This window comes from Sebastes fasciatus, chromosome 18, assembly GCF_043250625.1.
Source record: "Sebastes fasciatus isolate fSebFas1 chromosome 18, fSebFas1.pri, whole genome shotgun sequence".
NCBI classification, from domain to species: Eukaryota; Metazoa; Chordata; class Actinopteri; order Perciformes; family Sebastidae; genus Sebastes; species Sebastes fasciatus.
In genome coordinates this window covers 19,218,174-19,234,584 of record NC_133812.1, presented here as the reverse complement: position 1 = coordinate 19,234,584, position 16,411 = coordinate 19,218,174, and positions in this window count along the sequence as shown.

Genomic DNA, 16,411 nt, shown 5'->3' with positions numbered 1-16,411 from the left:
ACGAGCAACAAAAATTTGACACACTTAAAGCGTGTTGTTCGTTGCAGTATTCTCCGAAACGCTAGAGGGCATACAACAAAAGATTCTGTGAAGAGGCAAGAAGTCAATGAGTGTTACCGGCGAAACCCATATACACCTAAACTCCTCATTGTCGAGGAGGAATTGTAATAAATTGTAAAATCATATTCATATATTCATGGACATACTTTATCGCTTTTATACAACCCCTGTAAAGAAAGGAGTCAAGTATTAAATGTATTATAATGAAACAAAGGTTGAAAGGTTTAATATCCTGTAAACAATTTAATTTGGCTGACGAAAATAGAGAACTCCTGCTCTTAAAGCATTTAGAAACAAATTTGCCGTCTTTCTCATTCATTATTTTACTTCTTAATTTAAGATATTTGTTTTTATCTTATTGTGGCAGTCATGTCTGAAATGCCACACGCTCAGCGGGCGTCTAGTTACAAAAATTGAGAGGTGCAGGACTAAGCGCTGCAACAACTTGCAGAGTCTTCGTGCTTTACGCACAATACGTGATGATGTCATTTTTGGCTCACAAACCCTCGTGCCATGGAAACTAACCAACGCAATTCTGTTGTGTGAGGTAGAGAGGTGCATTACAATACAGAAACCAAAGTAGGTTACATTTCTGATGTGTAAATTCAATGAATTAAAATTTTGTTTACAAAAAAATGGACGTCATAACAATGTTAAATAGAAATACTAGTAATATATAGGTCTACGTTACAGGATCTAACAGAACATGCAGTACTAAGTAAAAGACTCAGTACAAACAGTCTAAAGAAAACAATAAACAATCTGACTGACTTGTCACAGAGCATCCTCAACACACAAACTGTTTAACATGAGTATTGATCATGCTCAATCAATGAACCAATAGATTTACATACACGCCGCACCTAACCAGATCAATACCTAAATAAAGCGTTCGTGTCCAAATGGAAATCTTCTGAACAAACGTGTTGCAGCTCACTCGGAAATCATAAAAGAAATGGAAATGAAAGGAGTGACAGACAGACTGACAGCTCTCTGCCGCGCCGCATTCCTCCTGTGTTGAGTCATGGCATGCCGCAGATCAGACACCACTTTCTCAGCAGACTCTCAGTGACTGGGTAATCTGGAGTGTCACACACCCTCTCCAATCCCGGGCCAAGCTATCCAAACAGCGCTGGCGAGCAAGGGGAGGAAATTGAATTTCCCCCCTCAAAGACAGGCCTCCAAATCCCCATCAACAGGAGCTTAGAGAGCCTGCAGTCCATCAAGTTTCATCTGCCACGGTGGTCCGGCCAATCAGGTTCCTCCTTTTATGCATGGCATGCATGAGCACACACACACACACACACACACACACACACACACACAAACGGCAGAAAAAACTGACATGCACTCGAGCACTCACACGAGCTCACATGCACAAACACATAAACACGCACACAATCAAACGAATGCAAACATAAACGCACACACACAGTCCTACCCCTCCTCTCAGCGCCCGCCTTAGCATCAACAATCAACAATCTGAGGCATTGTGGAGCCTGTGATCCTGTGACCTTTGACCTCCGGAGTTAACCCCAGAGCGGCCAGTGCTGAGAGGTGAACCAGGCGGCTCATTGAAAGGCGGTGAAGTTCCCATGAGAACAAGAACGGTTGTGGTTGTGGAGGGGGAAGCTCAGAGATCCAAGACCCTGATGATGATGATGGTGACGAAGGGTTTGAAGAGGTCTTCGGTGTTCGGACATGGTGGTTGGCTTGTTTGGCGTGTAGATGTTCAGGATGTTAAATGTTAAATACCTCATGGCTGGGTGGTGTTTCCACAGGAGTGGTTCTCAATGATAAAAGTCACTTTGGAGAATCATCCCGATGCATTCATGCCGTATTTCTCTGCTGCATCAAAGACATCCTTCTCCAGACTATTTTAAGTAAAAAACAAGTAGACACTAGTAGTAGATACTAATGTAACCTGAGAACAAGATTCAACCAAAACTCCTTGTGCCAGATTTAACCCCTCCTTCATTACTGTGTTGACAGTCTAACACACAACAGCTGCTTCCAGCAGCACCAGCACCGTCTCTCCAAAGCCTTCTCCCAGCTGCAACACCTCTCCCTGGGCATCCAGGTCAGTGGCCCCAGATCCTCCCCAAGGGCCAAGGCTCCTGCATTTAAGGGACCAAAATACCCTTTCAATAAATGGAAACAGGGCATGAGGTATAATGGTGAGTGCACAGACGATCTTGCAATGTGGTGACTTTGCCATTTTGCTTTTCCACTGGCAGTCTCAACATTGGTATTGAGGGGTTTGCATGTAGATTCCTCAGAAAGAAAGTATTTGCAAGGTACTGCTCCATGCTGTAAACACAAAGCCAAACGTAAGTAACCACACCCACTTAATTAAAATGTTGCAGGGTTGGTGAATGGACCTAACCTGACCCACCAGATGGTTTGTTACACAGAACCATCTGAGAAGCCGTCATTGGAAACTGCTTGGAAAAACGCATGCACTTTCAAAAAATACTCGTCATTACAGGTAATTGGATGAACTATCTGTCAATCAAACTCTTGCCGAGGCCAGTCGGGAGAAGAGTGAAAACATCTTTTCCATCAAGAAAATCCTTCAGTGTCGTTTTTTGCTTTTCTTTCAATGAGGAAATACACTCCAGTTCTGATAGAACTGATGCTATTGCAGCTTCTACGCTAACTTTTTCAGGAGCCGCCATTGTTGTTTAGAACAAAACAGTCGCCTCTCCGTGTTGTCTCACGCGCCTAAACCACGCCCGTAGCGGCAGTAGCTCTTCACAGGACGCCGATTGGTCCGTGATTTGGTTTGCCGGAGACAAACGTATTACTTGACGCCTGGATGAAGATGGATTTTTGTGTGATATGTGATCCCGCGATTCTCGGGGTTCAGTCAATTTCAAGACGCCTAATTGGATGGTTGAAAAGTGAAGAAACGCTGATTTCACTGACAGTATGCAGACTTGCACACTAGCTGTTCAGAAATGTAACATAATTGGGAAATTAAAAGATAAGTAATTAGCCATCTTTAAAGCTTAAAACAAATGTCTCTTGTTTGTAATGATTTAATATTGATTTGATTGCTGTAATGAATTTAAGACTGACTAATCCACTGCTGCAAGCAATGAAAACTACAGTACCTCATGGAGGGACAGCGCCATATGTTATGACTCACTTAACAAAAAGCGATTCATTGGATCTAGAAAACTTGCAAGCTGCTGACTGAATTTATGACAGCACTAATATGTGGAGTCCATATACAGTAGTTGTATGTTCACATACTGAGGGCTCTGAAGCAAAACTGATGGGTTGAACATAAAAAGGTACAAATCATGCTCTTGTTCTTAGTCTAACATAAACCTTAATGTCTTTCTGTGACTAACTATGAGGCACTTATGGAACATTTATTAGACCATTACTTTTTATGAAGCATAAACGTTCTCACTCATCTAATCTATTTATTTGTCTATTTAGTGAGCGTCTTTCAATGAGGGATGACTACATAAGAAGACATCCATGAGCACAGCTGACACTGGGTCAGTCAGTTCTATCGTTAACATGAGAGATCTCACAGTTTTGGTAGCAGCAGTGTTGCTCACACATACCGACGCTGACTTACAGAGGCCAGTTGAACATCCTGTAAACTATACGACCACATCAACACCTCACAGAGGCGTGAGAGGAATGCTCACACATGGACTGCAAGAACTACAGTACATGCATACACACAAACCCATAAAAATGTTGATGACGCGCTACACAATCATATATAGTACACACAAGGACACACTCTCCAACAGTTGTCTATATCCTGCGAGGCGGCGCTCCAGCGACCTCTAAACAATGTATCCTTTAGATAAGGATCTGATCACTGTGTGTTGAGTGTGTGTGTGTGATGCTGGCTATAATCGCCAGTATTCATGCTGCACCGGGCTCCCAGCGTTTCTACAGCTGTCGCCTCTTGTACTCACTGACCTCCACCAACAGGTCCTGAGGCCATCGGCCCTTATGGCAGCCGCTCAAACCCTCCACTGTATGAGCAGAGCCGCAGAGCTGCAGAGCCGTAGAGCCAGCGGCGAGGACGGGCTCTTTAGTAAACTGGGAAGACACTCGTGCTGCATGCAAATATCTCACAGTCCTGACCCGAGATGAATGGACAGACATAGACGTGTGTGTACACATACAAGCAGACAGGCTAGTTAGTAAGTTTCTTTACATGTAGAGCTACATTTAGCTGTAAAATGATTAGTCAATTAAGCGATTAGATAATAATTTAGATATTGTTAATAGTTTATGTGATCTATCAAGCAAAACGTAAAACATTCTGCTCTTTCGGCTTCTCAAATATCAGTGTTTGTTCAGTGCTTCTCATAATTTTCAACACGTTTGTCATCCCAACTCGTCACATATCGCTGCTTTGTCACGCCCCTTGTCACTTTAGATTTCGGCAACAAAACCACTGTAGTTAGGTTTAGGAAAGAACTACATGTTTGGGCTTGAAACTACTACATTCGTACAATGAAAATGATACTGAACGTTGTGAACGCGGGACATGAGCGAACAGCTGATTGTACAGTGAAAGTGAAACGTAATGCACGGAACACAAACAGCGGCCTCCTGGATGAAAGCCTCGTGTTTGTTGGACCACTCCTGCACGCCCGGTGTGTGTCTTTTCGCTCTGTAAACTACGTCACCACACTCCCGGCGCACTCTCGCGGAGCGTTTACTGTTGCCGCGAATGGGTTTACATTGTAGTTAATGGAACGCCCCGTGTGTTTCATACCGGGTGCGTTGTGCGGCGGTATCAAACGCCGATGGACATGACAAAGCCTTGGAATAAGAACGTGCTGTTATTTTATGTGATTTTATATTGAATATCTTTGGGTTTGGGATATTTGATTGGAGAAAACAAGGAATCGGATGATGAAAGCTTGGGAGATGGGAGCTTGTGATGGGCACATTTTATTAGAGTAAATGATACAACCCAAAAAGTAACTAGTAACTAGTATTTATATATTTATTGGTAATGAAAATATAGTTGAAGTTGAATGTACAAGTTCCTTGTTACATGAAATTGTAAAAGAAATGTATATGATTATCAGAATTATTCAAGAAATGTATTAAGATTACTTTCTTACTGATTGTTTTGGTATAACTGTAACAGACAAAAAAAAGTTTTGATCAAAAATGCAAAAATTCAAAAACTTTATTTCATAACTGCATCTGATATTTTATTCTGTCCTAAATTTCATTAAGATAAAAAAAAGTCAATTACTTTTCCGACCGTCCTCTAAGGTTTTCCATTCAAAATGTTTCCCCAACGTAATCATGTAATTTTCCATAATTATTTGTAATTGAATAATTTATTTAGTTAGGAAATCAGATAATATTTGCTTTCGAGTATTTAGAATACGTTGAACCACGACAAGTATCCGCTTGTGACACACACATACATTCACAGACGAACACTCATCCAGCCGTGCCTCCAGTGGACTAAATACCCACTTCCCTTCCACACACACTCACAAGTCTCCATTCGTTCCATAATGGCTATCGGGCAGTCTTCCGGAGGCCTCGGATAGATAGACCCTCTCTCTGTGGACCCTCACCCGGTCACATGAGCCTCATGAGGGTGCACATCTCCCCCCAAGAACAAAACGCACACAGACACAGTGTAATATCCATCACCGGGGACATTCATATTTCCCAGCTTCGAGTGATAAAAGTTGACTATTGGAGTCATGTGCAGACAGATAAGTGCCCGGGACAAACGGCAGAAAGGAAAATGATGGGGGCTCTTGAACAACAGCGTGTCCAGTCCCTCTTCAGTTCCAGCAGGGGTCAACTTAAGTAGAAGGAAAACCATCTTAGGAAAGGGTCATCAACATCAGCACAGATGTTCTTCTGTTCTTCACTCCCCCTCTTGGTCTCTCTCCCATGTACACTGCAGACACACTGCCCTGTCCATCCGTGATGGATGTCCACTTCACAAATGTGAGGATATGAAGTCTGGGGATTCCCGTTTCCCAGGGGCCTTTGGGTGGCTATTGGCGGGAGAGAGGACCTCTTGTTACGTAAACAAAGCGGGCTGCGCTTCCTGCTCCGTCAGTGAGAGAAAAGAAGGGAGAGCGAGCGAGCAATGCTTTATCTCATTTCTGAGACAAAACACGGATCACGGAGGAGGACACGGGAAGAGCAGGGGGCAGGCGGAGCGGGGGTGGCAGAGGAAGAGCCCTTTCCCTCTCTCAGCTGCGCCTCCACTTCCTGTGTGGGGAGGAAGTCCCTTGTTGGGCGCACAGTGATCTCATCCTCGGTTGCGAGGAGCTTCCGTCCTGGCGAGCATGCGGCGCTTTGAACCGGCAGCCATAGGAGGCGAACGGAGGAGTAAGGCACACACACACACACACACACACACACGCCTGTCCTGATTATCGCAGTGGAAAACATACACACACCCACACAGCCGGTCCGACAGGAAACAGCGCTGCTCGGAACAAACAAGCACTTCCTGTGTGTACTGGGGCCTGTTCACAGAGAGGGTCCAATCAAAATCCAATGTCCTGTCCACTGCATCATTATCACCATCTTTCAGGGGACATTAGTGCTCATTTGCTAATAGCCACAAGGCCTTATTTATGCTTACAGCCGCCCCCCCCGAACCCCAAACACCCGCTGCAACCCCCCCTCACTGATGACCCACGTTTGGACATGTAAGTTCTCTGAGCGGAAGTCCGCTTTTCCTTTAAAGTTACCCACTAATTGAAATACATTAGGCTTAAATTGCCTCTTTTTTTCCTTTCACCCATCATGTTGACAGACGACCCAATATTTAAGTTTGCCTCACTAATTTGTTGTAGAAATACCAATGCAGCGAGGCAATGTGGCTCAAGGGGCTGCTGGCCTGTTGGTTTACAGTACCATTACATTGAGAGATGGCAGGAACAGAACAGCCATTATGTTCCCAGTTCATAGTGCGGTCACCACTGGACTCCATAGGAGCTAACGATGGTCATGCACTGGGGCCACCCATCTACGTGTTTTAGTTTTAATAGTTTTAGTCTTCACTAAATGCTTAAGTATCAACTATTAGTCCAAGAGGGGCACTGCATGACGCATATGTGACAAGATAAAGTCTATTTAATGTTATACAGAAGAGCAGCTGGGGTAAAAATGCTGTCTGTGCCTGTGATGTCATTTAATAGTTATAATATGGCATTTAAAAAAATCACAAACATGAGTTGAGTTATTCTTGTTTCAAACTTTTTTGCATTATTTTTTATGTAGTTTTTTGACACTTTTGTTTTATTAATGTATGTATGTATGGAGTGGACTCCGCCACTACTAACTACACAGAGAGATAATTACTGAATGTTAATACATTGAATGGCTATTGCAGAAAAAAATACCAACCATAAATAGTATCAAATTCAGAATTTGATTTAACTTGATTATAATGATTATTACTTTAATTTGAAAATCCATGTATGCACTTATTTACTGATATTCTTGCTGGGTTTGTCCTTAAAGGGCGGGTCCATTATTATTATTTTTTTTTTTAGGGTTTTATATTATTCTGTAGCTTCCCAATGGTGCCTTATGAATTCAAAATACGAACATTCAAATTTTGGTCAAAGTATGTATGTTTTAGCGTCAAAATGCTATTTTCCTAAGCCCTTCTAAAAACTTTTTCCCACGTGACCTGACGTAGGATTCTGCATGATGACGCTGCTACATGTGTACAGTATATATGCATCCTTATAGACAGTGTATTAACGTTACATACAGTAACTTAGATGGCGGTCGGCATGCTCCCAGTTTGCAGAAGCAGACAGGAGTACCGTCACGGAAGCTAAGCAATGTACTGCTGTGGTCGCTACGTTAGTTCGGATCCAAAAGTCACACTATAACACAAACTAACTAACCGATCGATGCAGCGGCAGCATAGCAACTCGGCATTGGAAAGCGCTGTCTGATGGCGGCGTAAAGCGGTGAAAATATTCTAAATATAACATGCAGTTAAACTGATATTGATTTTTTTCAGCCCTTTCCAACAGGGAACTGAAGCCGTTATATCTTTTTCCTCAAAGCCACCAGACGACATTCACAAAAGCAGTAATTTTACCTCACAGAACACGGAAGCATACATACAACCCCACTACAAAAATCCTGAACCAACACTTTCAGTTACTTCCAAACTTAGCACAGCTAACTTTGACTCACATTATTCATAACCTTACTGATTAGTTTCATGATTAGCTTACTTTGGTAACCTACATCACTGCGTTTTGTTAATGGCTGAGTGGGCGTTTCCATAAGAAAAAAACGGAAAGGAACTCAGACGGACCTGCCCTTTAAGAGGTCGGTATACTCCGTCATAACTGCTTGCCGGATGGACGAATAGCTTCGAAAACCCCCTCCACTAAAAATAGCACCTTTGTAGTGTACTGCCTTCTTTTGTCCCATTGATTCTTATCATTTTCTACTGTTGGTGGATAATAAGACAGTATAATGAGACAGGAAACAGGGAGAGAGAGGCGGTGATGACATGCAACAACGGTTCTTGGCTGGAATTGAACTGGGAATGTCACCAGTACGCCTCCATACGTTGTGATTTTAAATGGCTGCTTTGGAAGACTACATCATGGAAGCTAATGTAATAAAATAAAGAATTATTTAATCCCAGTGAAGCCTATTTTATTCTATAGTCTTCTACTCAGTAGCGTTGACAGCACAATGCACAATGTCCATTAAGCAAATCCCACTACAAACTCACACACAACCCCACTCTTTCCAAATCACTGAGTCACTTCTCAAACAAATGATACCTGTGATAACACTCACACTGTTTGCCTCCCCCCACTCCCTTTTTCTGTCTGTCTGTCCTTCTGCCTTTCTTTTCTCTTTGTGTGTGTATGTTTGGACCGGGAAGCCGCCTTCTTATCTGAACACACACCGCCAGTGGACAGCAGGGCCGCCTGTGGAAGCTCAACTCTGGGTAAACTTTGCCTTAACTTTGAAGCTGGCCGTGTGAGTGCTTGTCCTCGGGGCTGCCCGGAGCACTCAGCACCGGTGGCTCTCCAAAGAGGAGGTCAATGGGACAGGTAAACAGGAAGTGCCAGCGCGGTGATTGACAGCCTGTTTGGACACAAAGAGATGGATACTCGGAGAACGCTGACTCTCTGACAAATCACCACTCACTGACCGGATTTAGAATATGGATGCTGCAGGGCACGGAGGTGCTTTCTTTTTCTCTTACTCACCCATAATAATAATAATATATCTCCCATTTTTTACTTTTATATTGAAATATTCCTTCTTGTATATTCTCATACATTTATCTTCTGCCTATTTTACATTTTGTTGGTATTAACTGTCCTTTTTATTCAATGAGTGAGGGGATTTTTATGGAAAAACTAGCAACCGCAGGAATCAGATGTGTGATATTTTTGCCAAGTGCCACGCCCTTTCTGGAAGTGGCATCCAAATTGAATTTTATATTTGCCTCCCAGGTCAAAAAGTGCAGAAGACGTGACGTGTAGATCAATATTTCATCTAGCTGAAGCCATTAATGATGCTCAAAGGGGAGGCTGTGACATACAGTAAAAGGGAAAATGTTTTTACACTGTCTGGAGTTTGTTTCCCAGGGGGAGCTATTTGTTTGTGACACAGCAGAGGAGGAAGTTGCTCTCTTTTTCCCACAATTCTGCGTCAAATATTCTAAATAAAGTCACAATCCTGAACTTGTGGCCTATAACTAATCTCTCCATCGAGTCCTCTCTCTTATTGTCTTACTCACTCAACTTCCAGGCAGTGATTTACAGTGTTAGTCTCCTCCATCGTTCCCATGCAGCGATGCTGAGGTTTGCTCGCCGGCCGGCCGGCAGCAGCCTGGGTGGCAGACTGAGGTCTGGGGCTGCAGCTTGCTCTCGCTAATCACGTTGATTATTGCGATTACAGACCATTTCCCCCCCTAGTGTCACGCTGCAACTTACTGACCTGGATCTGACAGAAAGTCCCGGTTGCCATAGGCGATCCGTCTTCCTGTTCTCCTCCGTCCAAATCCTCACCACCCACCTCTCGATCCAAAAACGCTCCCCCCCCTCTTTCCTCCACTCAAACACAATCGGTCCCCGAGGTAACTCAGGGACCGTTTCCTCATCCCAAGCATGTCATGACCAAGAGGTTTACTAGAAACACACACACACACACACACACACACACACACACACCAATCTTCTGTCTACATTTCCCTTTTCAGCCAGCTTCCTCTTTTTCATTAAAGGCTAGCAGTGTGGATAAAGTTTTCCCTGCTACTGTGTGGCCAGCAGGCGTGCAGATGTTTTCGCCCCGCTCCTTTGCCCACATGTTTATCAGATCACCGCGCCGTTTCATAATCTACATTATGAGCACTGAGCAGATAACAGAGCCTTTGATTTGGGCCTGATTTCCCCTTATCCCCCATGTTAAATTTAGCACAGTGATTACTGAGTGTGATTATGGGCCTCTGGCGGCCTTATGTAAATCATATGGGACCCACACACGCTGATGTCCTGCTCAGAGGACGTGAGCTTGCATGGTGAGGGCAAAGTAATGTTCAAGGACACAAGGATTTATTACAGGTTACCTTACCTTACCTTGCACTCAGAGGTACGTTTGTCTGGGATTCTTCTTATCAGAGTTAGCAGTATCAGAGACTTTTCATTCCTTTCATTTTCCTCTAAAGCTCAACTCCCCTGTGTGCTACACTAGAGTCGATTTGTCCTCATATGTTTGCAGCCGAGCTGCAGAATCCTGCAGTGTTACTAAGGCACGGCCCTATCAGGCCTCTTTGTTAACGGCACTCAGATAACAACTCACTCCCAACACCCTAATGAGGTAAACTTCATGGTGACAGACAAAACATCAAACAAAGGGAGCAGAATGGGTCACGTTAACCCTTAAACGCAGGGGTGATTTTTCAAACATTCCTACATAGCTGAGGTCTTAAGTGATCCGGCACATATATAATGCACATTAAGCTACATTTAAAATCATATTGCTTGTAAACTTTTGGATGATTATTTAAGACTTTTTTTTACGTCCAATGCCGACACTTTTAACATTCTTGCTTTCTACAATATCGCTGAATGACAAGTTAAATCTGAACATTTTGGTAATACGGAGCCGATCCCAGCTGACATTGGGGGAAGGCGGGGTACACCCTGGACAGGTCGCCAGACTATCACACGGCTGACACATAGAAACAGACAACCATTCACGCTCACATTCACACCTACGGGTAATTTAGAGTCAACAATTAACCTGCATGTCTTTGGACTGTGGGAGGAAACCGGAGTACCCGGAGAAAACCCACGCTAACACGGGGAGAACATGACACACAGAAGGGCCCATTGTTAATACATTATAATCGTTTCATAATGCATCATAATTTAAGTTATAATGCATTATAATGTGATAATAAGTTACTCTATGTGGTCATTGTTTGGTTTAAGTAAAGTGAAATAAATAGCATTACATCTATGCTACAACAACACAAAACATAACATATATTTTTACTTTACTATTACAAACAATAACCACTTAGAATAACATATAATCACATTATAACGCAGTATAACAGTGATTATAATGCATTATAAAAAAAATATGGGAACAGCAATTATGAAGTATTATGATACTTGACCTTATAAATCACTACAAAATGATTTAGACTGTGTTATGAGTACTTATAAATATGATTATGCAGAGCTATAAGCAGATTATAACACATTCTAAGTATGTTTAGAATGCATTATAGACATGGGCATCACAGAAAGTATTACCAAAGTGTCATCTGTATCTGCAGTTCCCCTCAGCTCTGTTTGAACTTCTTTCAGGTCATTGCTGTGGTTTTTGTGGCCCACAACTTTTTCTATTCCACTGCCTTCAAGAGGCAAAACATCAATTAATACTGCTTGTGGTAAGATTGGTTAGGGTTAGGCAAATAAAACATTCAGTATAGGATTGATACATTAACTCCAGTCTCCAGCATTAATGTCCCACACTCAACATGCCCATGCACACTCTTTCTTTTCACTTTGCTACACATAAAGAGCACACTACTTCCTGCGTCTGGACTGAACGTTGGCACAGGATATAAATCGTTAAAGTGCAAAATCATCCATCATCTATGGGCTGAAACTGGGCTGTGTTGTTCTGTGGATACATTTGAAAGCACTGCTCACATGTTGAAGGTTTTCTACCCCCACAAGCATTTTTTGGATCATGTCCAAAAAGTTTGCTTCCAATACGGGAATGCTAAAAATATAGAAAAACACTTAATGGGTGTTTTTGTGTATAGGCCACATGAGCCGGAGGCTGTTTCTGCCACATGACTTTCCTCGCTTGCTTTGCAGAGCACTTTCAAAAAGATCTGTGTTTTTTTGTGATTTAATAATAGCTTAAAGCAGCTTAAAGAAGGTTGATGGAAAGACAAAATAGAGATAAATATGATGCATTTTCAAAATGATTTGCATCAGTGTAACCTTTATCACAACTCAAGGTAACTGCTGCTCCGTTCTGCTGATTCTCTCTGAGTCCAGGTACGGTCTGCTGCCACAAATAGATGTATTATGCCACTACTCATTTCCTGCTTGTTAATCTAATACCACATGCTGGTACTGAAAGAGGGGGGGATGGCACGGACATTTTGTCGTGAGGAAGAAGAAGGAGGAGTCATTCAAGAGAGAAACCCCCGGAGGAAACGTTGGCGTGACTTCACACCAGAGGAATGTAAGATGCGGCTTAATTGATTAGAGGACCACATGATGGAGGTCTTGAGAGGAGAGGGAAGGGTTGTTTTTTTTTATTTTTGGAGGAGGGGGAGTCGACCTTGTGGAGGGCACAAAGGTCACAGGCCTGTAGGCTACTGGTGCCTGTCAGGAATTCATCCACAAAGACCACCCTTTCTAATAGATTCAAGCCAATTGACAGCTAAGCATGATCAATGATGACAAGACAGGGCGATCTGCTGGGCCAAGGGTGGCTGTAGGAACACTGTGTCCCTGTGGTCGCAGTATTGTTCCCTCCTTTTCTCATCACACTTCTCCACCTCGCAGTCTGTTTTTACCCCTCTTTCTTTTTTTTTTTACACAATTTGTGCTTTTCTGTGCACGTGTCCTGCAGCAAGACGGGCGACACATCTGCGACTGCCACACACACACACACACACGCTCAAACACACGCAGCCTGAACAGATGGAACGGCACGGTCTGTCTGGCAGATTACCTTGCTGGTGGTCAGACTGAACCCGCTGCTCCTCTCGCCACCAACCGTCCTCTGCGGCGAGAGTTAAAGTCACCAACACACAAACTGTGAGCTACATACTAAGCATCGTCTACCTCGCATCGAGTTATTTATATCCCCGGCTTTCGGCTTGACCTCTAAAAAACATCAAAACACACCTTCAAAAACAACAGCGTCTAAATATAAAGTGCTTTGCATAAATTGTCACTTGTTTTAATCTGAGTGTTTGATGCCACTGGGACTTGACATTTCTTGCTTAGAACAATACTTTTCCTCTGTAGTGCTTCGTGTGGCAGGCTGTCGGATTTCTTAGAGCTTTCTTGAGAAAAGGCTCATGGGAGAACGATGTGGGAAGAGAAGGAGAAAGAGAAGGAGGCTGCCACATGCCTGTCAATACTCCAATCAAAGCCAATTCTCCAGAGACGGCCAGGGGGACGAAGGGAGCATCACTATGACAACCCCCGGACCCCCAAAATCAGGACTTCAAAGGTAGAGAGGCGTCCCATTGAGTGAGTGGGAGACCACCTCCTGCACTCATTTACATCTCATTAGGACATAACTGCCTTTTAACAACCAGGCGTTTAAACAAACACGCACACGTCCCATAATGTGCACATGCGTTGGGATGTGAAGGGAGGGAACCAAACTAGTTTTATTACATACATTAGACACCACCCGTTACCTCAGGTAATCATGCAAACGATCCATGTGACAAGCCGCTTCTTTTGTTTTGTCCAACCCAATGTACATTTACTAAACGTCTGCATGGTATGTGTTTCATGTCTTCATTGTTTCTGTTGCGTTTACTTTCCTCAAGCTGCATTAAGAGCAAGTGAGGTATGAATACATGTAATTACATATAATGTAATCAGCTGACATGTGTGGCTTGATCTGTCACGAACAGGTGAGACGCCCTTAACACACTCGGTCTTCATTTCATGAAAACAGGGAAAACAACGGCAACAGTGCTGACAGAGCTCACAGTGTTAACCTGAAGGGGGTCTGGAGGGTGGTTGCTACGCTTCCGCAACGGCGTCATCGGGCGGTGCGGCGTTATCAGCTGTAACCGCCATATGTTAGCTATAGCCAGTGGGGCACAATCAAAGGCATGAACATGCACTAAAAGGTACGCACAGCCGGCCGAACAATGTCAAATGTCAAAGCACGGAGAAGTTTGGATTACAACACACACAGAAGCATAGATACTTCATTCTCTGCTCAGGTAGACATTACTCCTCTATATCTTTACATAGCACATAATTGTTTGCTGATTTATTAATGCTCATATAGAACACCTTTTAGTTTGTCTAATACTCTACTCTTCCCGTTATCTGTATTTAACTCCGGCCATATTCAACTATGGATAACAGCTTCAATTTCACCGTGCATATACTGTAAATACAATGTATTTTGTCCATACTGTAAATACTGTATCATGTTTACACTACTGACATATCATGGCTGCAATCACTTGTACTGTAGATTATATATATATATATATATATAGTTACATCCCTTCTATCACTTTATACGTGTCTATATGTACTTAGTATTTTGTGTCCAGTGACAAGTTGAATCTAATGTAATCCATACCTTCTCCTAATCTATCTTTACACTGCGACTGCAAAAACGACAGTACTACTCTTATTGTTACTGCTGATATCACTATTGTTAATTTCTAATACTAGCAGTACTACTACAATACAGCTGTACCTTCTCACATCCATCTAAACACTGTGTGCACACACACACACACACACACACACAAACGCACAATGCACAAAGAAATGTAGGTCACGCATGTAGTGTCAACAGACGTGACACATCGTGAGGTAAAATTATGAGCGGAACCTGGAGCTGTGAATACCACAGGAGGGTCCAGCAGCGCAGGAGGAAAGAATCACTCATCGCAGAGACAAATGGATCCTTTGCCCACTGATAGCTAAACGCTGTTGGGACAGCCATCTTTCCTGACCACTGACTTCCTGTTTAGGCCAGGGTTCAGCATGATACCATTAAAACGGTGCCAACAACACCACTTCCTGTCAACACAAACATTCAGCTCAAATTTATGGCCTCGGTTTCCCTTCTTCTCGCCTCGAAGGCAAATAAGTACTCCTGTTGGATTGAATGAACTTCTCTTCTCTTCTCTCTTTGACCGCTTCCTAATTCCCGTAACTCATGCTAATCTGACTGCAGCGGGCTGACAGGACGGAGCATGTTTGCAGGAAGTGAAACGTTCCATTTTCTTTCTCCTCCAAACTGCACATTGATGATGTCAGGGGTGATATATCGACCTGGTGGGAACCCAACCCTCGAGGAGGAATGCATCTAGACACACACATGCATGCACACACACATGCACACACACACACACACACAAACTGAAGGCCTCTCCTGCCGGAGGTGTTGAAATGCTTGTAAGTCTTGAAATGCCAGTTGAGACGCTGAGCTCCCCTTTCACACACACCGTGCAGCCAGAGACAAGAGAGCTGACAAATGGATGCGTTGAAACATATTAACCATCTCCCTTTGTGAGCGGACAAACATGTAATCTGGCTAATGACCCCTGAGGATCAAAACAAATGCAGGGAGATAAAGACGGGGAGAGGAAGGAGGAGGGGAATGCTAAAAAGAGCTCATTGACCTCCAGGAGGGCTTTGCAGGGTTCAAAAGGGCCAAGGGCTTCTTTCTGCTCTCCTCTGGGGGGGTTACGTGTACGTGAACATAAAGTCAGTTAACAGATTAAATACCTGTTCTTACATGTGTCTGGTGTTTAGGAACATATACAGTAGTCGCATTGGTTCTCATGAGTCTGTGTGGGGTGAAAACACAAACTCAAACAAAGACTTTGGGTATCTCCGTCTCCATCGGTGTTCATCACAATAAACAGGTCACTTAGCGGAACGCTATCTCGCTACTTTTCTTCCCCTCAAACCCACATCGACTCTCTCTCTCTCCATCGTGCCGGTAATGTTATGGTTATACGAAATGCATTATCTGTTATCTCTCCTTCTATCAAAGCTAACACACAGCTGCACAACCAGTCAGGTGAGGTCACCTGCACAGTCCTTTCAACACAACATCCGTT